General features: G+C 38.2%; 1 protein-coding gene across 6 annotated transcripts in view; it reads right to left on the bottom strand.

Annotated features, from left to right (window-relative positions):
- Nucleotides 1-10,878: 10,878 nt before the first annotated feature.
- Nucleotides 10,879-25,565, bottom strand: part of LOC139959386 (gamma-adducin-like) — a 54,971-nt gene continuing 40,284 nt past the window's right edge. For 2 of the 6 annotated variants that reach the window (XM_071956951.1, XM_071956952.1), the window contains 6 exons: nt 20,896-20,999; nt 20,453-20,647; nt 19,115-19,265; nt 18,098-18,312; nt 13,370-13,442; nt 10,879-12,174 (listed from right to left, as the gene is read on the bottom strand). The gene's annotated coding sequence lies outside the window, so the exon portion shown is untranslated. Of the gene's footprint in view, nt 12,175-13,369; nt 13,443-18,097; nt 18,313-19,114; nt 19,266-20,452; nt 20,648-20,895; nt 21,000-22,285; nt 24,019-25,565 lie in introns of those variants that run through there. The other 4 variants (XR_011790080.1, XR_011790082.1, XR_011790081.1 and 1 more) reach the window with 4 other exon arrangements.

The raw sequence follows: 25,565 nt of genomic DNA, 5'->3' as shown, positions 1-25,565 counted from the left end.
CAGCTGCCAAAAGCCTGAAATCCTTGTCGACATCAAAATCAAAGCTGCGATTATCCTCATGCTCAGAAATGTACAAGAACTGAATGTTCTATGAAGAGGTCAAAGGTCACTTAAGGTCAAATTCTGACCACCTTGATCAGGCGCGTATCCAGGGGGGGAACGCGTATCTAGGGGGGGCGTTGGGGGCGTGCGCCCCCCAGGTAAGAAATAGAGGAGAGAAAAAAAGAGAGAAGAAAAAAGGGGAAAAAGAGGGGAAAGAAGGGGAGGAAGGAAGGGAAAAGAAAAAGAAGAAATAGAGGAAAAGGAGAAAAGGAGGGAGTAGAAAAAAGGGCAAGCAACTGGGAAGAGAAAAAAGAACAGTGACATAATTACAGGGCTGATCCCTATTATACACATAGGGTAGCCAGTGACGGATCGATGATTTTGGAATGGGTGTGCGCCTCACCCTACCCCTTCCACCGACAACTCCATTTTGACGTTTTCATATTTCCTCTCTCACTAATATATATATATATATATATATATATATATATATATATATATATATATATATATATATATATATATATATATCGAAGGACATATGTCTAGTGCAGTTCGCATATAGATCCTGGTCTAATACTGAAAATGCATCATGTCTCGGTCGAGTTCGAGACCAGCCACAGTTGGTTTCATAGCACAATTGTACAATTGTTTATATGTATATATATATATATATATATATTTATATATATGTATATATATATATATATATATATATATATATATATATATACATATATATATGTATATATATATATGTGTATATATATATATATACATATATACATATATATATATACATATAAACAATTGTACAATTGTGCTATGAAACCAACTGTGGCTGGTCTCGAACTCGACCGAGTCGTCGGGAACATGATGCATTTTCAGTATTAGATCAGGATCTATATGCGAACTGCACTAGACATATGTCCTTCGATGCAACACTGCCATCCAGAGATAAAATGTTATACTCTGACCTGAATGCTAATTGTTACCCTAAACCTCGTACCGTAACTCATACAATGAATCTAAAAATAAATTCCGCATGTGATTAGAGAATTGAGCACTTCTCCTGTGAATATCATGTAGTGCATGGGGGGGGGGGGGGGACAGGCGGACGCACCTATCACTTCTTGAGATTGTTCCAATCTGCGTGAAAATGCCCCACCACCCACCCCCACAACCCCTACGCCCAACCCCTCTTATCGCTTCCCAATGGGTTACAAAACTTAAACAATAACCTTCGCCCGTAGTACTAAAACCTTGACAAAATCCGGCAACACACCACTTCATCGATAGATAACGAGTCTAGTGATCGGGCTGTGTATATATATATATATATATATATATATATATATATATATATATATATAGAGAGAGAGAGAGAGAGATCGTGCATATGGCAAGCCGTTTTAACATTTACTTCGCAATTAGACTTCAGTCGAATACATTTTACTTTATTGGAATACATTCTACTTAAGTGAAATGTTATTCCACTTAAGTGGAAATGTATTCCACTTAAGTGGAGTTCAATTTCCCTAAAGTAGAATTCCATTCCACTTAAGTGGAAATGGACATTTCTATTTCACTTAAGTGGAAATGCCTCCCACTTAAGTGGAATTGTATTTCACTTTAGTGGAAATACATTCCACTTAAGTGGAATTGTAATTTACTTAAGTGGAATACATTTCCACTTTAGTGGAATAACATTTCACTTAAGCTAAATAGTCCATGTATTTCACTTAAGTGGAATACAATTCCACTCAAGTGAACTGCTTTTCCACTTAAGTGAAATACAATTCCAGTTGAGTGGAATGCATTTCCACTTAAGTGGAATTGTATTCCACTTAAGTGGAATACAATTTCATTTAAGTGGAATAATATCTTTTGGGTGTCAATTTCACTTATGTGGAATTCTATTCTGCTTAAAAATACAATTCCACTTAAGTGGAATTGTATTCTACTTAAGTGGAATACAATTACACTTTAGTGGAATAATATCTTTTGGGCGTCAATTTCACTTAAGTGGAATTCTATTCTGCTTAAGTAAAATACAATTCCACTTAAGTGGAAATGTTGATATGTGGCTTATATATAAATACAATTTAGGGTAATGTTCGTCGTAACGCATTCAATTGCTCATCACATATGATGATGTAGTCGATCCTCGTTGCACGTGTACATTATGGCTATGGCTAATCATTCACATCTAACATTGCTGGAATGCGATCAAATAATTGTTGTTGTTACAGACACAATTCGAAGTGTTGTTTTCTCACTTGCACAGGGGAACAATCAGTATGATGCACAACAGAGGCGGCTTACATCTTGTTTAAGTAACATAGGCAGAATTCGTAACTTTTTAGATAGTGAAACTTTTGACGAAGTAAAAGATTCCATCCAAAATAAAAAAAAAGTAATACGTTCTCTAGCCCTTGTCAATGCGTTTTCGGCTGTAGCTCCAACCACTTGTAATGTATTTGCCATGGCTTTATTTTGGTAATCGTATTCGTCAGGTACCAGGTCAGGTACGTACGTACTCACCTTGCACAAATGTTAAGTGCTAGCTGGATCCAGATGGACAGCCGATATTCATTGTGCACATATCGACACCACGTACGTACACGTATCGCGGCAAGTTGTTTATAATGGCGCGCAAAGGCATGGGCAAAGTTTGGCGTTGAATGAACTAGCCAATCACATTCCATTTAAGTGGAATACACTAGCCAATCACATTCCACTTAAGTGAAATAGACTATCCAATCACATTTCACTTAAGTGGAATTGTATTCCACTTAAGTGTAATTGTATTCCACTTAAGTGAAATAGACAGGACATTCCACTTAAGTGGAATTGTATTCCACTTAAGTAGAATACAATTCCACTTAAGTGAAATGCATTTCCTAAGTGAAATACAATTCCACTTAAGTGAAATAGATTTAGCTTAAGTAAGATGCAGTGACAAGTTGATGAATTCAGCTTAAGTAAAATACAATTAAGCTTAAGTGGAATGGTATTCCACTTAAGTGAAATAGAATTCCACTCAAGTTAAATAGTATTCTGCTTAAGTGAAATTGAATTCCACTTAAGTGAAATGTATTCGACTTAAGTCGAATTGCGAGGTAAATGTTAAAACGGCTTGCCATACGTGCACTGACCTAAATGGAGTGTAACCACTCCCGATTTTGCAATTTCCCAAGATCAGGCCCGAAAAATCCCAAGAAATACCAAGAACACTGTGCTGTATGGATTTCTAGCAATATCCAGCGATATCTAGGGATGAATATCCCAAGATCTTACCTAAACTGAAGGCAGATAGAGAATCGAAACCTTCAGTGAACTGAACTTGAAACTGTGCGTCTTTCGAAATGAAAAGAATGTGGGGAATTGCACAATAAACAGATCAAAGTTATATATTTCAGTCTCATTTCAATTATTCGAATTTGTTAAGCAAACAGCAGATATCACATCATATCAGTGAGCATGAAAATGGCGTTCCAGGATGAACAGCCTTCAAACCATGGGCGCAGATCCTGGTGGGGACAGCAGGACGCGTCCCCATCAACTTTTTTTCAGTAGTGGGGACATAATATACCGTGTCCCCACCAATTTTTCTTGACCAATAGCTGCATTTCAAGTTCCCCTGTATTGAACTTTGGCGCAGTTAGATCCAGCCCAGCCCCTCGGTTCCTACGCCCTTGCTAACCACTGCGTCACTGCAACTGTTGAGAAATAATGCTAATTTTTCTTCAAAATGGAACGGAGGGTGATGTTCAAATGCTGTACAGGATAACTCAAAACGTACACCTTTATTGAACTTCATATTTCAAATGGTCTCAAAATTGGCATTATTTTCAGTGATTTATACTACATGACTCTAGGTTTGGCAGTAACTTGTGAAAATGTTTCATAGTGAAAATAAAACAATGTCATGTTACTCATTAATTATTAAAGGGTTGGCAGAGCTGCTTTTCTTGCTCAAATTGATCAAAGAATATGTCCATGTGCTCATACATAGAGCATCTGTATGTCTTTATATCACATAGGAAGACTGTTCTCTCTGGGTATTGAAACATTTTGGAATATATATTCTACATTTTGAGTCCTTAAAAGATCTTAATTCTTTTGATTGCCTTGTTGCTAAAGTAATGGTCAAGACAACGTTTCCTGAATCTGCATAGCTCATGTCGCGGAGCGGTTGAAAACTATTAATATACAACAACCAGTTAAAACAACAGTATCAGGCAGTATTTTATCACCCTCCGTTCCATTTTTGAAGAAAAAATTACGATTAAAACATTGAACACTTCTATCGCTTAGCATACAATTTCCGAGGAAACAACACCGTGAAACTGGAGAACATTTATGAATAAGAAAGGTTTGATTTGACTGCGTTGAAATAACTGGCAAGATGCGTGGAGCGCTCTCTATCGGCCTCTTTTTTGGTCAGTTTGCAACTTCAGAGGAACAATAGAAACCCGAAAAAACTTTTAAAACGAACAAAGGATTCACAAACCTTTGTTCTGCCTAAAAGATAAGCAGAGGCCAAAAGAGGCCTAAAAGATAAGCAGAATGAAACTGTTAGCAAACTGCTTATCCACTAGAGAGCCTGTGTAATAGAATGTGTAAAAGTTTCGATCCTAGCAAGATCTTCTTCAGAGGCTTAAAAAATAAGATCAGCAGAAAGTTTGGTTTATTGTAGATTTGTGTGCGCGGAATTAGCCCGATTGATACGGGGAAAGGTGATTAATTTGCTCTAGGTGGGATCTGGTGCGGTTATCTATAATTCTTTCGGAAATCTTACATACGGCTGGGAGGAGACTATTGGTCGATAGTTTTGAATTTTGGTGCGGTCTTTACTTAGTTTCGGTATTAAAATCTTTTTGGCGGATTTCCATGGGGCTGGGAAATAACCCAGTCTAAGGAGTTCGTTAAATAGTGGGAAAATATGAGAGTTAATGAATATCGGAGGGGAGTTTTTAGGCATTTGGTCATTTATGTTGTCAGGACCAGTGGAGGATGCATTTTTTAGTGGCACTATACCAATTGTTTATATCTATTTTATTGAGCAGAGGGATGTTTTTTGTTGAGACATCCTAATGGGTTGGTGTTAAAGCTGGTTGCATTTCTGATAATTGTACGGTCTATTTCGTGTTTACAGCTGATATCGTATCGGGGGCCATCGTAGATATTGAATATACTTTTAAAGTACGATTCAATTAGCTTTATTTGGTCTTGAGTTTTTGTGATGAGGTTACCTACGTTATCTCTAAGGCCTTGGTCTGTTTTACCTGTGTTTGGGGTTGTAATGGGGTTAATGATTTTTTTAAATTTTCCAAAAGTGTTTCGGGTTTTTATCATTACTTATTAAATCGCAGTTGTTTGGGACGCGGTTTTGTTCATCCGCCAATATTTGTCTGTTTATTGCTATTTAAGTTGGTTAATTTGGGTTTTTAGAGTTAGGTCTCGGGAGATGATATAGGTTCTACGTAGGCGACGTCTGAGTTTCATAAGTGTAAGGATTTTCTTATTTAGTTTTCGTTTTCTGTTTTGTTTTTAAATGACAGTGTCTTTTGAAAGTATTGAAGATATGATTGATGGGCAACGCTGTCACAGTAATTGTCGATGTAATTTAGCCAGGCGCGGCGGAACGGGAAAATTATTGGGGTGCTAATGTGTTAAGATTATCTAAGCGGAGCGCCACCATGGGTTGATGCGGAGCGTACAAGACAATTTTGGGGTTTTCAAACCCCCAGATGCCCGGAAACGGCACTTGCCGAGTGTTTTATGCTGCGAATACCTAGCCCTAAGATATGGGTCTCAAGCCTGCAATTTCTCAGATTGCACCAAAAAATCTGTAAAAGCATTGTAATTTGTATATTCGAGGGTGTTTTAAGAGAGTAGCTATTACTCGTAGTGTACTCGCAAAGACGTTTTTGAGTGTAGTAAATTACTACTTGCAATTAAATGCAATAATTAAATAAATGTCCTAAGAAAAAACAGAAAGCATTTCTTAATGTCAACAAATGGGTAATTCCAAACCATGTGCAGTTGCCAACAAATTTCTATGAACCAAGCACAGTCACGAATGCATGTACCCTATACAGTACAGGTGAAATGCTAATATTGTGTTTTTGTTCGTTTAATAATTAATTGCGCACATAGAGTCATGTTCCACGCCTTGCGTGTACTCGTAGTGTAAACGCAAATTTTGATGAGTGTATAGCGTTTAGCTGATTACACTCTTATTTAAAACACTAATATTCGATGAGGCATGATAGAGACAATCAATTATCATATCGTTTGAATGCTCTGGCTGCAATGCTCCGCACCTACCCTCCCCCCCCCCCATGTCCCTGAAGGATATATCCATGGGAAATGTGCTACCATTGGAAGGATATATCTTTCAGGGGATGTTGGAGAACTGGCTGAAATGAGGCAAATCATTGGCCTAAGACGTAGTTGTGTTGCGCTTACCCCCCCCCCCCCCGGTTCCGCCGCCACTGAATTTAGCTCGTTGTTTTGGTTGTTGTATTTTGGGAGTCTGTTTTATTGTAATTATACGTCACTTCGTTATTTGGTATGCGGTTGAGGTTTATGTCTAGCTCAAAAACGAGTGGAAAAATTGTCACTGATTTAGTCATCTTCTAGGATTTGTATCGAATGTGTTTAAGTTGCGAGGTGATTTGAGGTTACATGGGTAGTCAAGTAGTTCTGTAATATTGTTTATTGGGTTTATCCTAGGATTGGTACTTTGGCTAATTATCGTTAAGTTGTATTTATCACATATTTCTAAGAGATTTGCCTTTTTCAGAAAAAATAATGTGGGCAATTACTAGGAGTTTTGTATTTTTATTAGAACATATATATGCTATGCTGGATATGGGCTCATTTGGGGGACTATAATCATACCACGAAAGTGTCCATTAGGTATAGGTTGCATTGAGGGTGTGTTATTCTTTCGTCAAATGGCGTACCATGGGGGAGGGGGTGGTCTATCTGGCAGTGGCGGAGCGTCCATACAGTCAGGGGGCGGATACCCCCCCCCCCTGACGGACTCAAATAGACTGCTGGCGCCTTTTTTTAGCTTTTTACCACTTTATATGCTATTATTGACGTTTTTATTGCGCTCTCATCTACCTATTGACATTTATCCTTTATCTGCAAATTAGCAAGGCCCGGAAAGTGTCATTTCCGCCGATCTAAGGAGCATCTTTATTCAAAATTTTCGGTACGCTCCGCGCCAAACCCGTGGTGGCGCTCCGCTTAGATAGTTTCGAAAGCGCCCCTACAGACCGTTCTCGCCCCCCTCGACCAATACCCTTAGCTCCGCCACTGCAAATGACCCGATAGAAATACGTGTTCTTTATAAGTGCACAATTTTGAAAAACCCCTCTTTTCAGCCCCCTCTTGTCCTCTCTGAAACACCCATCGACATTAAAATTAGACGTGGAATAGAAGACACCCTTGTCTTTGTTATACACTAATTTCGTGTAATTATCTGACCGGGAAAGGCTTTTTGTTTATATGATTTCTATTTTTTTCATAAATCACAAATCATTTTTTTCCCCTGCACGCCCCCACACAGCACCCAATTCCAAAATAAACTTCAGATTCGTAATCAGCGTGTCGCGAACTACCAGAAAAGATACACATTTATCGCCTTTGCGACAAAAAGTTTTTTCACCTTTAAAAACCGTAAGCAGTTTTTTCCAAAATTTATGCCAAAATTTGACCCATTTATTCATAAATGTCAAGATAAAACTCAAGATGACAAACAAAGGTTTGATTTGACTGCTTTGAAATCACGTATCACTGGCAAGATGCGTCGAGCGCCCTTTTATTTCGCTCAGTTTGCAACTTTTCAGAGGAACAATAGAAAACGGAAAAACTTTTAGGGGCAACAAAAGATTTTAATCCTTTGTTCGTCGTAAAAGTTTTTCGGTCTTACTTTTTCAAGTTTGAGGTGCAAAAACTTGTTGTCGCAAATTCGATAAATGTGTATCTTTTCTGGTAGTTCGCGACACGCTGATTACGAATCTGAAGTTTATTTTGGAATTGGGTATCAAAAAGAAGTACTTTTTAAACTTTTCAGACAAAAAACCTATTTTTGTCGCAAATAAAAATTGCCAAAAATTGACCCCAAATCGATTTCGCCCATATGACGTGACAGGGGGTAACCGATGCTCAGGAGCCCAAATCTGCAACTCCCAGGTCCATATCTGCTTCCGTTCGGGAGATACGTGGTCTCAAAGGACCCGATAGAAATACGTGTTCTTTTTAAGTGCACAATTTGGAAAACCCCCTCTTTTAAGGCCCCTCTCTTGTCCTCTCTGAAGCACCCATCGAAATTAAAATTAGACGTGGAGTAGAAGACACCCTTGTCTTTGTTATACACTTATTTCGTGTAATTATCTGACCGAGTGACCGGAAAAGGCTTTTTGTTTATATGATTTCTATTTTTTTCATAAGTCATAAATCTGGACTTTGAAGTTTAAATATTAGAAACGAGCATTAATTCTCAACAGTTCTAGTGGAGCAGTTGGTAGTGCTCTGGACTGACAAAGTCCGTGTCTCAGGTTCGATTCCCAGACAGAGCATTTTGATTTTTTTCTCTTTTCCTTCTTCCATTCTGGACTTTGAAGTTTAAATATTAGAAACGAGCATTAATTCTCAACAGTTCTAGTGGCGCAGTTGGTAGTGCTCTGGACTCACAAACTCCGTGTCTCAGGTTCGATTCCCAGACACAGCATTTTGATTTTTTTCTCTTTTCCTTCTTCCATTCTGGACTTTGAAGTTTAAATATTAGAAACGAGCATTAATTCTCAACAGTTCTAGTGGCGCAGTTGGTAGTGCTCTGGACTCACAAACTCCATGTCTCAGGTTCGATTCCCAGAGAGAGCATTTTGATTTTCTTTTCTTTTCCTTCTTCCATTCTGGACTTTGAAGTTTAAATATTAGAAACGAGCATTAATTCTCAACAGTTCTAGTGGCGCAGTTGGTAGTGCTCTGGACTCACAAACTCCGTGTCTCAGGTTCGATTCCCAGACACAGCATTTTGATTTTTTCTCTTTTCCTTCTTCCATTCTGGACTTTGAAGTTTAAATATTAGAAACGAGCATTAATTCTCAACAGTTCTAGTGGCGCAGTTGGTAGTGCTCTGGACTCACAAACTCCATGTCTCAGGTTCGATTCCCAGAGAGAGCATTTTGATTTTTTTCTCTTTTCCTTCTTCCATTCTGGACTTTGAAGTTTAAATATTAGAAACGAGCATTAATTCTCAACAGTTCTAGTGGCGCAGTTGGTAGTGCTCTGGACTCACAAACTCCGTGTCTCAGGTTCGATTCCCAGACACAGCATTTTGATTTTTTCTCTTTTCCTTCTTCCATTCTGGACTTTGAAGTTTAAATATTAGAAACGAGCATTAATTCTCAACAGTTCTAGTGGCGCAGTTGGTAGTGCTCTGGACTCACAAACTCCATGTCTCAGGTTCGATTCCCAGAGAGAGCATTTTGATTTTCTTTTCTTTTCCTTCTTCCATTCTGGACTTTGAAGTTTAAATATTAGAAACGAGCATTAATTCTCAACAGTTCTAGTGGCGCAGTTGGTAGTGCTCTGGACTGGAGAGACACCGACAAACTCCATGTCTCCGGTTCGATTCCCAGACAGAGCATCATGTCTGCGGTTAATGTCTAGACAGAGCCTTTTACTTTTCTGTTCTTTGGAGGGAGTGGAAGTATAAATATAAGAAACGAAGTTTTTCCAGAGGGAACCGAAATGGTGTAATTGGTTATTCCATCGTTCAGTAAGCGATTGGTTTGGATTGCATCGGTTCAAGCCCCAGGTGAGTATTCACAAAAGGAGTTCTGACAAGTGGATAAGGTGAATCCCGAAGGCGGGCGGTCCCCCTCCTCCTGGCAGGTGGACAAGGTGAGCACCGAGGCTGAGAGGGGGGAGGATGAGAGGGGGTGAGGGTGCGGACAAGGTGAGGTCACCGCCCCCTCCCCCTGACAAGGTAAAGGCGCGGACAAGTGGAGTTCGCCGCCACCCCTCCCCCTGACAAGGTTCAACGCGGACAAGGTGAGTTCGCCGCCACCCCTCCCCCTGACTAGCTAATCGGGGGTGAGGGAGTAGTGGAGAAAATGTTTTTACAAAAAAAGACTAAGTCCAAACTGCAGGATCTTTAAATATTTGTAAAGCTTTAGAAACCAGAGGCCCACCTAATGGTCTAGTGGTAAAGACTTTTGCTTTTGCATCTCAAGGTCCCTGGCTCAAACTCAATCTTTGCTTTTCCTTTTACAATACTCATGTAAAAGGAAGAAAAAAAGGAACAAAAAGAATGATACTTTGAAATAACTTCTTCTTTTTAATGACAAATCAGTTCATGGACAGGATATACCTTCATCCCTCCCACCATAGTTAATACCCTTCAACTACCTGTCCAGAAACAGGTTATCCCTCATCAAATTATTATGCAAATACTAATCAAAACATGCAATACATATTTCATAAACATTCTTAGTGATACCTGCATCTACTATTGAGATGGTTGGGTGACAACAGACAGTTTCTATAATGTTTCTATTATTTATAATATCAGCCTGGAGGGCAGTTATTTAATGATACTAAGCAGTCACATGTACATATGGGATAAGCCTATGGCCTTTTTACGTCACACCAGGTGGCTATCCAATTCACACCAGTACATTCTTTTTGGACATTTTTTTTTAAACATTTGGAAGACCATTTCAACATGAGGGGAAAAAGAATTGATTTCTCCTAGATAAAAATAATAACCCCATCTTACTTTAGCCAGATAGGGCTTGAATCCATAGGTTTGCTTGACGACAAGTTCCCAACAAAAAGGAGTTGGCCTTCCATGGCTGATTGCTGATTCAGTTTACAATACCATGGCGCCCCTGCTACCATCAATAAAATTGTCTTTAACTTTCATTTATTAACTAAACCTGATTTTGAATTAATTTTAGATAACTCAATTTTTACATTTTTTGCCCTCAAGTTTGAAAAAGGAAACGTTACTACCATAGCACAAACAACATATATGTGGAAAGGTTGCTCCCTTTCATTGCTGTCTCAATCACCCCCCCCCCCCCCCCGGCTCCGACTACCACACCCCAAATTATATACACGAAGAGTGCATTATTGAAAGTTTCTTTAAATATAGCCTTATCATGCAGCAAACCTGTGCTACTGCAAACTGAAAATTCAATTCAAAGATTCTCCCTCTTCACTTTCATTTCTCCTTCTCTATCCTTCGCCTCACCACCCCCCACCCCACCCCTGGTCCTTCCAACTACCATCCATAACTCCTGCCAATACTAAATTCAGTCACCTTATCATGCCCCCATAAAGTGTCAGTCAGTCAAGCACCACAATGTTTGTAGACCAAGAAATCAACAACCGAAACCCATTTTTAAAACTTTAAAGCCCCATCAAATAAAGATGCTGTTTTTTTCTTCTTTTTCTCTAAACAAGATAAACAAGATAAACACACAAACACCAAATCCAAAATATATAAAATTCCAATTCCCATTTTGAATATTCTTCAAATTTTGTTTGCCAAGCCAGGTTAAAAAAGTGAGTGTTATTCTTTTTGGCCTTCCTTTGTTGCAATGCAAACACAGAGGTGTTTGCATTGCAACAAGGTGTAGTTTTCTATACTAAAAAACAAATAAAATCAAATAAAACTTAAATAAAAGATGATTATAGCACATGCAGGAGAAGAGTGAGAGCCCTCCCAAATACTACCGGCTTATGTATACAAAAGACCTTTTTCCGAAATCCTTTTTCCGACATCGTGGCAAATCGAGAGTTACTTTTCACCCCCGCTCCACCATCCACGCAGGAACCCACCCAGACCCCCCTGCGGGGACGATTTATTCTGTTCCAGTTTCTCATCCAAGGAGGGTAACTCTATATGGTTCAGAGCTATGTCAAAGAAGAGCGGTTTGCACGGTGACGGCTTAAAGTCCAGTGGAAATGTGGTGAAGTTGGGCTTGGCGGCCAGGTCCGGCTGGTTGGCGTTGTACCGGTCAAGCCATTCCGCCAGCGGTCGATTGTCCTTCAGACCGAGTTGCGCCATTCCTTTGCTGATGAAAGGTTCATTGGAATCTGAAAAATGAACGCAGAGAGGTTCTTGGTAAGCCATGGTTTTTTTTATGTATTCTTGGGTGGAGGGTATTTTCTATGGGTGAGGATAATCTGGAGGGTGGGGGAAGTCAATTCAATTAACTGTGAGAAATGTCATTGAATTAGGAACCACCTAAGGCCTATTCTCATCTTTGTAGTAAGTTTGTCACCTTGAGCTACGTGACAGTTCATAAGTAGGGGGGGGGGGTATATTCGAGTGGAATTTGGGATTCAAATCCCTGAATAGAGAAAGTTTACAAAAACTTGTTAATTTGCAGTCATTTTTTGTTATTGCTGTCACAAACAGAAATGGATACCCACTTTCTATTATTTGTAGATGACAGAGACTGGTTCAATCGCAGTCTACAAGGCCAGATAAACTCTTTATATTTTGGCTTTCAATTTCTTTATTCTGACAAATTTCGATAGTACAAAAGACGGCAGTTTTGATCAGGCTTTTGATACTTCCTTGTGATCCCTGAACATCATACATTCAGCTACAAGCAAAAATAACTGTTGTCTGTCCTGTCCACCACAATAATCCTATTGTAATATTTTCAGACCCTAAGGGCTAATAGGTCTCTTCCCCCCCCCCCCCCCCCCCAAAAAAAAAGGTGTGAAAAGGGGCGGTGCTGCTTCCAACCGAATGAATCTTTTCACTCATTGTTTAACCAAAGAGAAAAATTTGGGAAAGAAAACAACAGATTATTAATATAAAGGCCATATTTCTCTGAATCATTGTCTATGCTCTGATGGAATACATTTGTTCCAGTAGCAGGGTTCAATTCCAAGGTTCCAAATGGACACGGCAGTTTAATCTGCATTTTCCTGACGATCAGACCCAAAAGAGAACATCGATATGTCTCTCCACTGTTATCCCAAAGAAGAAACCTTTCAGAAACTCAAGGGTACTAAAGGATTTCTTCCTTTTAAATTAACCAGTGTCCTACACAAAATTAACAGGGTAGTAACATGATGGTCTCTGCCTGATTCCCCCTCCCCCCCACCCAATTTCTTTTCTTAAAGTTTTGGTATTCATCCTTTCATATATAGTCCATCTTGCATTTTGCCTTTTGAAAAACAAGAATCCTTAATCTTCATCCAAAGCAGCAAAAAGTTTCTTTCCAAACACAGTACATTGATTATTATTATTATTATATTATTATTAAGTACATACCTAGAATGGAGGCCGCCTGAGCAGAGTACTTCAAGTCGTTGATATCTTGCGCAAGAGTGTCCAATTCCTCTACCTATTGATTAAATGAAACCAAAATCTAATCATGATGTCTTTAGGGAGTTTAGAGTTTAGGGAGTTTTTAGGGAGTGTCACTACCCGACAAGCCCTATAGGGTTTTTTAATACACTTCCTTTCACAAGTTTTGTTTCTTATCTCCTTCTATGTCATATGTCATACTTATGTCATACTTATGTTAAAATAGAACAAAAATCAATAAATGAAATGAAATAAATGAAATTAGTTACCTTTTTTTTTTAATTCGAGTAAAAGGTTTGTCTTTGTTGTTGTTGATATCAAATCAAAAGGAGTTTAACCCCTGGTCGACCTGGCGAGAGGTCCTACGGGGGATAATAAGTTTGTTTTTATAGAATAGACATTTTTTTTTTTTTTCTTGGAAAGGTTGTCTATGTTCAGTCAGGGAATTGCTGGTAAATGAAGTCTTATATATTTATATTGGACAGGATAGCCATAATCATACCCGAGGTCAGAGTCAAAGAGTCACTTAGGGAGGGATTTCTAAAGGAGAGGAATTTTTTAAGTACTGAGAATTGTGGAGACGGAGTGGTTTCTATTGTTTGGGTAGGGAGTGGTTGTGGTTTCTATTGTTTGGTAACAATATAATCTGTATATATAAGTATACTTGGGCCTAGAACCATTTAGGAAAGGATTTTTTTAATGGAATGAGACTTTAAGTAGTAACAATTGTGAATACAGAAAGGGTTTGGTTTTGGGGTAGTGAGTTGTTGCGACTTTGTATTTCAGGGGGAGGTCTTCAATCAAAGGGTCGTTCTCGAGGTTGTTTTTGTATAACTTGGTGTTGAATTCTTCAAGTCGGGTGAAAGTAGATTTTGTGTTTCCTGCACGGAGAACGTACAAAGTAGCAATATAGGTAGGGATTTTGAGTGCGAGTCGATAAGCTGTGGTGTGGATTCTGTTTAAAATTTGTTTATTGGGATTAGAGATGGTAAGCAGGGAGATGCTCCCGTAACTGAGAATCATTTTTACTTTGGATTTATAGATTTGGATAATGGTTTTCGGAGGGAAGTTATATTTGTGTGAGAGGATTTGAATGGATTTAAGTTGGAACCAGCAGCGTCCTGCAGTTCTGTTACAAAGTAGATTAAACAATAATTTGCTATCGAAAGTGGTACCAAGGAAGGTTGCATTAGGAGTAGCAGTGATTGAGGTGTTGAAAAGATTCATTTTGGCAATATGGTTATGGTATTTTGAGTTTATTATGGAGAAATTGGCTAGGTTAGATATTGAGGGATATATTTTTGTTCTCCACATCGAGCACCACTTTTCGAGATGTGTAATTGCTCTTTTAATATTTAGTTCCGTCATATAGATATTTTTACTGGTGCTCCAAATGGCTATGTCGTCAGTGTACTGACTATAGCTGCATTTAGATAGAGGGGGGATGTTCAAATCATTAACATATAGGGTGCAGGGGAGGGGGCTGAAAACAGCGCCCTGTGGAGTCCCTGCACCAAGTGGAAAAGGTTTTGATTGTTGGTTTTTGTAGCATATTTTGGCATTGCGCTCACTAAGGAAAGAGGAAAGAAGTCTGGTGTAATTGGAGGGGAGATTAAAGTTAAGTAGTTAAATTCTTATGCCGTTGTGCCAAGTTTTGTCGAACTCCTTTTTGGCATCAAGGAAGAGGGCAGTGGTATCATGTTTTTTTATGAAGCCGATGCGAATTTATTTGGAAAGGTGGAAAGTTTGGTTTATTGTAGATTTGTGTGCCCGGAATTAGCCTGATTGATACGGGCAAAGTGATTAATTTGCTCAAGGTGGTTTCTGGTGCGGTTATCTATAATTCTTTCGAAAATCTTACCTAAGGCTGGTAGGAGACTAATTGGTTGATAGTTTTGAATTTTGGTGTGTCTTTACTTAGTTTCGGTATTAAAATCATTTTGGCGGATGTCCACAGGGTTGGGAAATGACCCAGTCTAAGGAGTTTGTTAAATAATGGGAAAATATGAGAGTTAATGAATATCGGAGGCCCACGGAGGGGAATCTTTTAGCATTAGGTCATTTATGTTGTCAAGACCAGGGGAGGAGGCATTTTTGCATATTCAGTGGCACTATACCAATCATTTATATCTATTTCTTTGAGTAGAGGGATGTTTTTGTTGAGACATCCTTAGAAGTTGGGGATAAAGCTGGTTGCATTACAGATAATTGTACGGTTTATTTTGTGTTGGAATCTGTTATCGTATGGAGGGCCATCTAAGATATTGAATATAGTTTTCAAGTATGATTCACTAAGCTTTATTTGGTCTTAAGTTTTTGTGATGAGGTTACCTACTTTATCTCTAAGGCATTCGTCTGTATTACCTGTGTTTGGGTTGTAATGGGTTTTCGATATTTCTTTAATTTTTCCAAAAGTGTTTTGGGTTTTTGTCATTAATGATTGAATCGCATTTGTTTTGGACTCGGTTTTGGTCGACCGCCGATATTTGTGTATTTATTTGTTTTTCAAGTTGGTTAATTTAGGGCTTTAGAGTTGGATCTGGGGAGATCATATAGGTTCTATGTAGTCGACGTCTGATCTATTTAGTGTAAGAATATTCCTATTTAGTTTTGGATTCCTGTTTTGTTTTTAAGGGGCAGTGTTTTTTGAAGGTATTAAAGATATGTTGGGCAATGCTGTCACAATATATGCCGATGTAATTTAGCTTGTTGTTGTGGTAATTGGCAATAGTGTTGTTTGTTATGATCCCTTTTTAAATGATGTCCAGTCTGCTTTATTGTAATTATACGTTAATTCGTTATTTTGGATGCGACTGAGGTTTATGTCTAGCTCAAAAAGGAGTGGAAAATGGTCACTGATTAGGTCATCTTCTAGGATTTGAATCGAATGAGTTTTAGTTGCAAGGTGGTTTGAGGTTATGGCGTAGTCAAGTAGTTCAGTATTATTGTTTATTGGGTTTATCCTAGTTTTGGTATTTTGGTTAATTATTGTTAAGTTGTGTTTATCACATATTTCTAAGAGGGATATGCCTTTTTCAGATATTTTGGTGCTACCAAAAATGATGTGGTGGGCATTTAAATCTCCTAGTAGTATTGTATTTTTATTAGAACTGTTTTTGATTGTGGATATGGGCTCATTTGGGGACTATAATAGCTAATAATGTGGAGAGATTTATTGTCTCTTTCGAGTACAATTTCAATTGTTTGGGTTTGTTTGGGAGGAGGGTGGCTTTGAGGTTGTTTTTTTCAGCAATAAGTACTCAAACCATATATCGAGAGATATCATGTCTGAAAGTTTGGTAACCAGGGATGCTAAGGTGGGAATTTGTATTTAGTTTAGTTTAAAGAAATGATATCCGGGGAGTGGTTGGCGAATATACTAAGTAGGAGGCTTAATTTTGGAAGGATACTGTTGATATTTAGGTGGAGGAACTTGACCGAAGGAGGGAGTGTGCTTGTCATGTAGGTGATTGAGGAGGGCTAAATATTGAAGGATGGTGGAGACGTTCCATAATTACAGTTTCTGGGATATTTAAGTTTAGGTGTTTTAGTGCTAACACGGTGGCGTAACTGGCAAGGTCGTCAGATTTAATATTAATGTTGGCTGTTTGGAAGGTGTATTGTACTAATTCAATTACAAAGGTTGGGATATTAAGTTTTTTTTCAGTGACGATTTTATTTGTTATTTCAATTTTAGGGGTAAAATTGGTTACATTCGCGTAGGTTCTTTGTTCTTGTTGTTTGTTATTAGCTTCAGTTTTAGCTTCTTTAAATTTTGGGCATCCTTTGTAAAGGGCGACATGAGTCCCTGAGCAATTGGCACATTTTGGGTTTTCTTTTGGTTTGGGACAGTCTTTAACTCTGTGGTTTTTGCCACATCTGAGACATCTGGTTTGATTTTTGCAAGTATGGGGGGTGTGTCCAAAGAGTTGACATTTGAAACATTGAGTGATTTGGGGGGGTTCGTGGTATTCTTCTGTTTTGTGTTTAGAGTATCCTAAGTAGAAACCTTGTTTGATTAGGGGTTGTTGAGGCTCTTGTTCTTCAAACGTCATTTTTACTTTCCAAGCTGTATTGTTTGTGGCATGACTAATGAGTCTTTTAGCTTGTATTGGGGTGTATTCTTGGTCTTTGAGTTCTTGTTCAATATCTTTGATTTGAATTTCAGGGTTTATGCCACAGGCTACTACGGAGAAGTTTCTTTGTCATACTTTTTTGGGGATTCTTGGTTTGGGGTTGCCTAGTTAAGTCTTTTGATTCCATGGTTTCAGGAGGATATTTGCAGTTTTAGGGTCATGGGGGGTGATTAGGATGTTGTTACTACGAAGACGGTTTATATTTGAGATCATGGCATTTGGTTTTTCTTCATTGATTAGTTTAGCAAGTGTTTATTGGGTTTTTTGATAGTTCTGGTAAGATTCCTGATACAATGATTGTTTGAGCGGACTTTTTGGTGGTTGGTTTGGAGTTTGGAGATGGGTTTATTTCAACGTATATTGGACGTTGTCTTTTTCTGCTATTTTTGTACAGGGATCCAGTCATTAATGTCTATGTCAAAATCAGAGAGGTTTAGGTTTTCGACTAAGGGGGCGGTTATAGGTGGGTAAGGGGTTGTCATATTGGCAAAACAGCCCCTCCCTACGGGTTTTAAATGGCTTTTATACAATGAAATTGATCATAAACTTTACTTACTAGAAAGAATTAGTCTCCAGCCTAAGACGGCGGACGGAAAGAATAGGAACTCCTTTTGAAGAGACACACTATGAATCGAAAGTGTACTCTGCAGCGTTGTGTTGGTATCCAAGGAGGCGTACGTTTTGTAAATGGCGGGTAAGTCATAGAGTGAAGGATGATGGGGTGGCGCTATGTCAAAAAGCTAACTGTTGATCAATATAGTCCACAGAACCCTAAGGAAAGGAGAGGAATGCACAAGAAATAGCCAGTTTTCTTCAAAGTAAGTCTCGTACATTTAGCACAAAACATAAAAAACTAATTAGCAACTAATTCCAACAAAGTTTAGACTGTGATTGAAACTTTACTGGTGGAAACATAATTAAATATGTATTTTTATGAACCTTTCTTTCTTATGACTAACCTTGACTGTATATTGCAGCTTTCCAGCTTAGCTGGTGTTTTTCCTTCAAATGAGTTTTCTTGAGTCATCTTCGAGTTTTCTGATCTTGACAACAATCAACTGTCTTTTTAATTTACCACAACCCAGACCACATTAATTGGCAACTCTTTCCAACAATATAAGGCAACAATCATCAATTTAAGACAACCAAATTACTAATTACAAAATGATTCCAACAAACTAAGGCACCGGGTCTCATTAATTTAGCACAAAACAGACCACACTAGTTAGCAAATCATATCAATAAACTAAGGCAAAACTTATAAATTTAATACAAACACACCACACTAACTACCAACAAATTATCACAGTACTCCTCTTCAATTTAGCACAAATAGACCACACTAATTAGCTACTCATTCCACCAAACTAAGGCACAATGTCTCTTTAATTTATCACGAAACAGACCACACCAAAGTACCGACTGGTTCCAACAGGCTAAGGCACCATGTCTCGAACATTTAGCACTGATCTTTACAAGCAACTGTTGAGAGGACAAGACTGATGTTCATGATACTGGCTTACAATGATGTTTCCCTTGAAACTTAATTTTTCTCCAATTTCTGTTAAATCACCTCCAGATAGCACTTCCAGATCTCTCTGTAGAGGACAAGCTTGAAGGATCTTCTCGTATTTGGTGGAGTTGAGATCTTTACCAAACAGAACGTTTCCTCTCACGGTATCATTTTGGATCCAAGCTTGTTGAGCAACATAGGCCAGAGATCTCTGATGAAAGGAGAGGAATACAAAACAAATTAGTCATTTTTCTTCAAAGTAACAGCAAAAGTAAAAAAGTCAAACCCTGTTAACAACCAAACTGTCAGCCGTGAGACAAAACATGTATACTCTTCTAGAGGGGCAATTTGTGAAAGAAATGAAATTTTATGGTCAGATCAAAGTTATTGGACACTGGTTTGAACAACTCTCAAAAAAGACCTCACTAAATACCAACTCGTTCCATCAAACTAGGTACAATGTCTTATTAATTTTAGACAACAAAAATACTTATTACAAATTCATTCCAACAAACTAAGGCAACAGGTTTCATTAATTTAGCACAAAACAGACCACACTAATTAGCAACTCATATCAATAAACTAAGGCAGAACTTATCAATTTAATACAAACACACCACACCAATTACTGACTGGTTCCAATAGGCTAAGGCTGAGGTCTTATACATTTAGCACAAAAATGTCTCCTACATTTCTAATTAAAAACTAATACCAATAAACTAAGGCACCATGTCTCAATAATTTAGCACAAAAACAGACTACATCTCATGCCAATAAACTAAGAAACCAATTAGGTTCATTTTGATGTTGTCATGGTTGCTTGGAATGAGTGGAATGTGTCACTCTGTTCAAACTATATCATGGAATTTGTTCAGCCTTTCTGTAAGAATAGTAGTTTAGCACACAAAAAACATCAAATACCAACTGGTTCCAACAGGCTAAGGCACCATGTCTCATACATTTAGCACAAAAACAAGAACACACCAAATACCCACTGGTTCCAACAGGCTAAGGCACCGTGTCTCGTACCTTTAGCACAAAAACTGACCACACCAAATACCAACTGGTTCCAACAGGCTAAGGCACCGTGTCTCGTACATTTAGCACAAAAACTGACCACACCAAATACCAACTAATTCCAACAGCCTAAGGCACCGTGTCTCATTCAATTAGCACAAAAACACACCACACCAATTACCGACTATTTTCAATAGGCTAAGGCACCGTGTCTCGTACATTTAGCACAAAAACAGACCACACCAAATACTGACTGGTTCCAACAGGCTAAGGCACCGTGTCTCCTACATTTAGAAATGATCTTGACAACAATCAACTGTTGAGAGGACAAGACTGATGTTCATGATACTGGCTCACACTGATGTTTTCCTTGAATCTTACTTTTTCTCCAATTTCTATTAAATCACCTCCAGATAACACTTCCAGATCTCTCTGTAGAGGACAGGCTTGAAGGATCTTCTCGTATTTGGTGGAGTTTATGATCTTTCAACCACTTGTTCTAAACCTGATCCAGCTTCATTACAGACATCCAAGACTCACAATTTTCCTTCAATTTTCTTCATCTTCTTCTTTCACCTGAGACAGTATTGTAAAAGATAAGAAGATTTCATATATTGGAAAGCAGATAGACATTGCAACTAGACTCATTTTTATACACTCCCTTCCTCCCCTCCCTCCCCCTGACTACCTAAACAACCCTGACTGCTGCCTCATTGATATAACAATATATAAACAAATGTATATGATTGTGGTTTAATGGCAGAAATAAACGAAACAAATACCAGAGCTTAAATATTTCTGTGTTACTATAGTAAACTGCATACCCAAACGGAAGCATTACAGAATCTTCAATGTCTCAGACCTCCAGCAGGATGTTACAGTCACAGTTCATGGAGTCTCCTTGTGAATCAGTGTGGCCAATGCAATGCTGTAAAGACAAATATCAAAGCAATATGTACAGTATATATATATATACCTTTGGTGTGACATAAATTTAAGTATTTTTTTTAAAGTAGTTTTACATAAGATCATCTTCCTGTTTGCATATGCAGATACCTTTTTGATGAATGTTTACAAACATGAATAAACTGTACCTCTATTTGTTACTAAGTGCCTGTTTATTTTTAATACTTGCAATATGACTCTTTAATAAACCTTACTAGACATTGCTATCAAACCTATGGAGTACTTCGTAAAATGCCAAAACTTCCTTTGATGTATATTGTTCACTATAATGGTCAAGCTGATTGAAAGGAATGGATTCAACACAATTTGAGAACATTTCATCAGTCAAACAATTTGGAGAGCATGTACTAGTTTAAACAAACTTAGCAAGCACATTCATGAGGAACTGGAAAATTGAAAAATGTCTGAAATAAACATCATTCTTGAAACGAGAAACTTGACAAGTGAAATAAGGACCGACACTTAAGCTACAACAAGTACACTTAGCAAAGATGAAAACTGGCTTTTCAGCCAACACACAAGTACCAACAACATATTAGTATATTCATGGTAAACCATCATGTGCTTCCATGACTTCTAGCACCTGTGTAATAATATTCTATATCAACAAGGACAGAGATACTATATATTGTACTTATCTCTCAATACTCTTAATATGTGTTTACCATGAGTTGTGTTCCTCACAGCTTTCAATCAATGTTTTCAAATTGAAAACCAAATCAAAGACAATTACTCAACAATGAGAGGTCGACTTAGCAAAGTTTGAATTCGGTTTAATAATAATCAAAGTTTCAGTGAAACAGTTCTGCAGACCATAAAATCATGCCTTAGGCATCAAAGAAGGCTATGATCTGATAAAGATATGCCAAGAGTTGGACCAATACTGTTAAGCCTAGCTTCAGGTCAAAATTATGCTAGTTGATCAAATTAATACATGTATATCAATTTAGTTGCCTACGCTAGGTAACATCAGCTTTCATGGAGAGTTTTCTCCATACTTGAACCATCACTAACATCAATTAGACCACAGAGCTAGGCCTAATTGCTTGAGAATTTCATTTTACAAAGTACTGTTGCTTGTATAAGAAGCCTAGGATAGGCTAGTTAGTCCTCATCTCTATCTAGCCTTCGCTTTGGTAGGCTAGCCTAGGTTTCCCATTTTCATTTGGTGGTAGGCCTAGCCTGGGGCCATCTGTTCCCTCCCCTAACAACATTATTTTCCTCCCACTTAAAAGTTGAACAACTTACATTAACATTTTCAGGGGAGTTAACTAAGGTTTTTCATGGGAGGCATATTGGCTAGGCTATGTGGAAAGAATAGATGTTGTAAGTGGAATAACTGTAAGAAAAGATTTAAAGGGAGAAAGGTAAAGTTAAGGGTGAAAAATAACACGGTTAAGGAAACTAACATACTATTTTCAAGGGAGGAGACTGTTGTTCTGTAGGCTCTGACTGCATATTCTTGTAGAGTAAGCTAAAGAAAGTTGTGATAGTATGAAAATAGAAAATGTGACCAGGTATCTTCCTTGTGTAACTGTTCAGTGATTGGAAGATAAAAAAGTGTTTGTGAATAGGCCGGATTGTTTGCATAGGATTGTATGCGAACATGGGGTAATATACATGCGTGGAATTCATAGTGGTAATGGGTCGTTTGCTTGTAATGGCATTCATTGTGGGAATGAAATAACATAGAAAATTTAGCCTATAGGTATGCCCTCCTTGGTTCCTCTCCTTGTTTTCCTATTTACCAGTTTCTTCAATTACTACAGGTACAAGTGTCTCTTGAAATATGTTCCTTTCTTTCACCAAACTCTCCTAAATCACAAGACACATTTACTACGTGCAGTTGCTTCACTACCTAAATTAATTCTTTCCACAGCCAAGCCGTCTTTCTTTCCTCCCCTGAAAAACATTGGTTTCAACCCCTAAAAATAATTTCAGGGAGGAAACTATTGTTTTTATTCTTGGAAGTTGGAGAAGAAACCAACGGACTTGCCTGTCATGATGGAAAAAAAAAAAAGGAAAGAGAGCTTTCATCCTAAGCTAATTTGTCCGGCTGCGAGTTAGTTTCTTGTGGATGTGTTACTGTTATTGTTAAGTGCTAGATGGCATAGCCTAGGCTATGGTAGGCTACTCTGGTAGGAATTTAAAGACATTTAGGCCTAGGCTAATTAAGTTAGGCCTAGCCTAACTGTACTAGCCTTAACCAGAAAGTAATTAGGCCCAACCAGCTAGGTCTAGTATTTTGTCGGAAGATATAAAGTGACCTACTTTACTTACGTTAATTGTCTAGTGAATAATCATATTAGGCCTAGATTAGCATTCCAACTAGTATAGACGCCAGTGCCTACGTGAGCTAGCCTATCGTTAGGCCTAAGCTATACTATTATATGATAGGCTAGCGTAATTTCTCACGCTCGCTGACTCAAACAATGTGAAGTACTAACTTGCTCCATAAAACTAATACACAACCTTCGAGCTGGCGAATATATCTGCCATTCACATTCTTTGGCAGTTACCCCCCCCCCCCATACAGAATAGGCTACAAATTACAATTACGTATGAATTGTTAGCCAACGGCTGCCAGGAAGCGAACTGCACGTACTGCTCGTGTAACCTTTCGTGAGCTTTATATACAGATCATAATTCGCGCTCCGTTGCTTAACCTTTGACCACGACCGTGTGCGTCTATGGCAAGCCATGTGGGACAAACACCGCATAATATATCAACGTATTAATTGAAAAAAAATAAACTAGCAATGACATGCTAGATGCATATCCATTTGAAATCATTACATTTACAACGAAACAATTCAAATGTTCTCATAACATAGGCCTAAGGTCATTAAACATGTTGCATGGTCAAGATAATTTATTGAGTTCGCTGCGAATCTCGTCACAAAAGTTGTTTTAATGACCAATATATCATTACTCGAATGGGTTGGTCTGGCATTAGGCCTAGGCGGGACAGTAGGCGTACTGTCATGATCAACGCGGGGGGGGGGGGGGCGAGGGTGTAGGTCTGGCGTATCCATGGGACAGACATTCTAAAGATAATAATTTACACTTTTTGAGGGGGCCGGACTCTTGGGGCGAATCTTGACATAAAAATGTCAACCTAAAATTGTTTAGCTAGCTGCATGAACATTCTCAGATACAACAAATTTTGGCAAAAACTGCTTGAATTTTGTGATAAAATGTCACATTTGAGATTTTTTAGATAAACTGTCTGAATTTTTAACCCATTCCCCAATATAAATGAAGGTATTAAATGAAATTCACTGTTTCTCTGATCCATGTAGAGGTTTTGTTCTTAAAGTACAGTCTTACCTTTTTGTGCAGAGTTCTAGAGCATCTGTTCCTTATGCATGTCTTGAAGTAGAGGTTGGGTAATGGAGAGGTTTGCTAAATTTTAATAGAATCAAAAGTTATATCTACTTCAGTTGCTGTAACTGTATCTTAGGTGCCCCCCCCCCCTCCCTCTGCCAGCTAGGTTTCATCTAGGATGAACCACTGGTGCTGTGATCGAGTGGATAAAGGCAATGGCATTTGAAGCAATGAGGTTTGGCAATCAGGAGGTTCTATGTAAGGTGGGTTTATCATCCAAGAGCAGTCTACAGTTTTCCCATCTGAAATGAGTTTCTAAATTTTATATAAAATGTTGAATTGGAAGCCACCCGTAGTGTAAGTTGTGATCCATATGCCTGTGCGCGGGCTTCTCCCACATTTGTGTTTGGTTAAGCTTTGTAAAAATAACTGCTCATTATTATTATTACAAGGGCCGTGTAACCCCATTCTTATCTTTGGTATGGTTGGAGGGGGTATCTGCATTTGTTGGATGTGTAGTGCAATTGGACACCAAGATCGATTAAGAAACAGAAAACCACATTTACATAATGTTACAGCTCTGATATAAATCTTTGCTTTATAAGAAACTCAAAGGACAGCCATTTATTTTACCACTCCGTGGAAGCTGGAATCCTTTTTATTTATCAACAGCATACATACACACCATAAATGAATGATAATTAAACAGTAACATAAAAGATAAAAGTACTAAAACTGAAAACATGATAAGAAAATGACATCCCTTGATCAAAGTACAGTGAACTGGAGCCTCTGGAGAGAGATGTATACTAATACAAGCCTTTTAATTAGGTTGTGATATTGTGTGTTCAATCACATCTATAATAATCAACAATGTGGGTAATCATTAATAAGTACTCATTTGAGTGTGAAAATAAAGCCTACAGGTTGTCAAATAATTCATTGTTAACAGTTAGATCATATAGCAAACAGAACAAGTAGCTACAAAGGAACGTACTTCCTTCATAAAATATCGCCCCAAGTGTCTTGCAGCATATATTATGTAACTTAATTATACTCAACTATCAGAGTGAACAATAGAGTTAACAACTCTACAGTAAAGGCTACCATTTGAATACTGTACTATTGTTACGCCCTGGGTTGTTCGGGATGCGTGTACCCCGTATTTAGAATGCGCCCAGGGCTACTAAGAATATGTTTT

The sequence above is a fragment of the Apostichopus japonicus genome, chromosome 19, assembly GCF_037975245.1.
Source record: "Apostichopus japonicus isolate 1M-3 chromosome 19, ASM3797524v1, whole genome shotgun sequence".
Classification (NCBI taxonomy): Eukaryota; Metazoa; Echinodermata; class Holothuroidea; order Aspidochirotida; family Stichopodidae; genus Apostichopus; species Apostichopus japonicus.
Note: the sequence above shows the minus strand (reverse complement) of the source record. Positions and strands in the feature narration are given on the sequence as shown.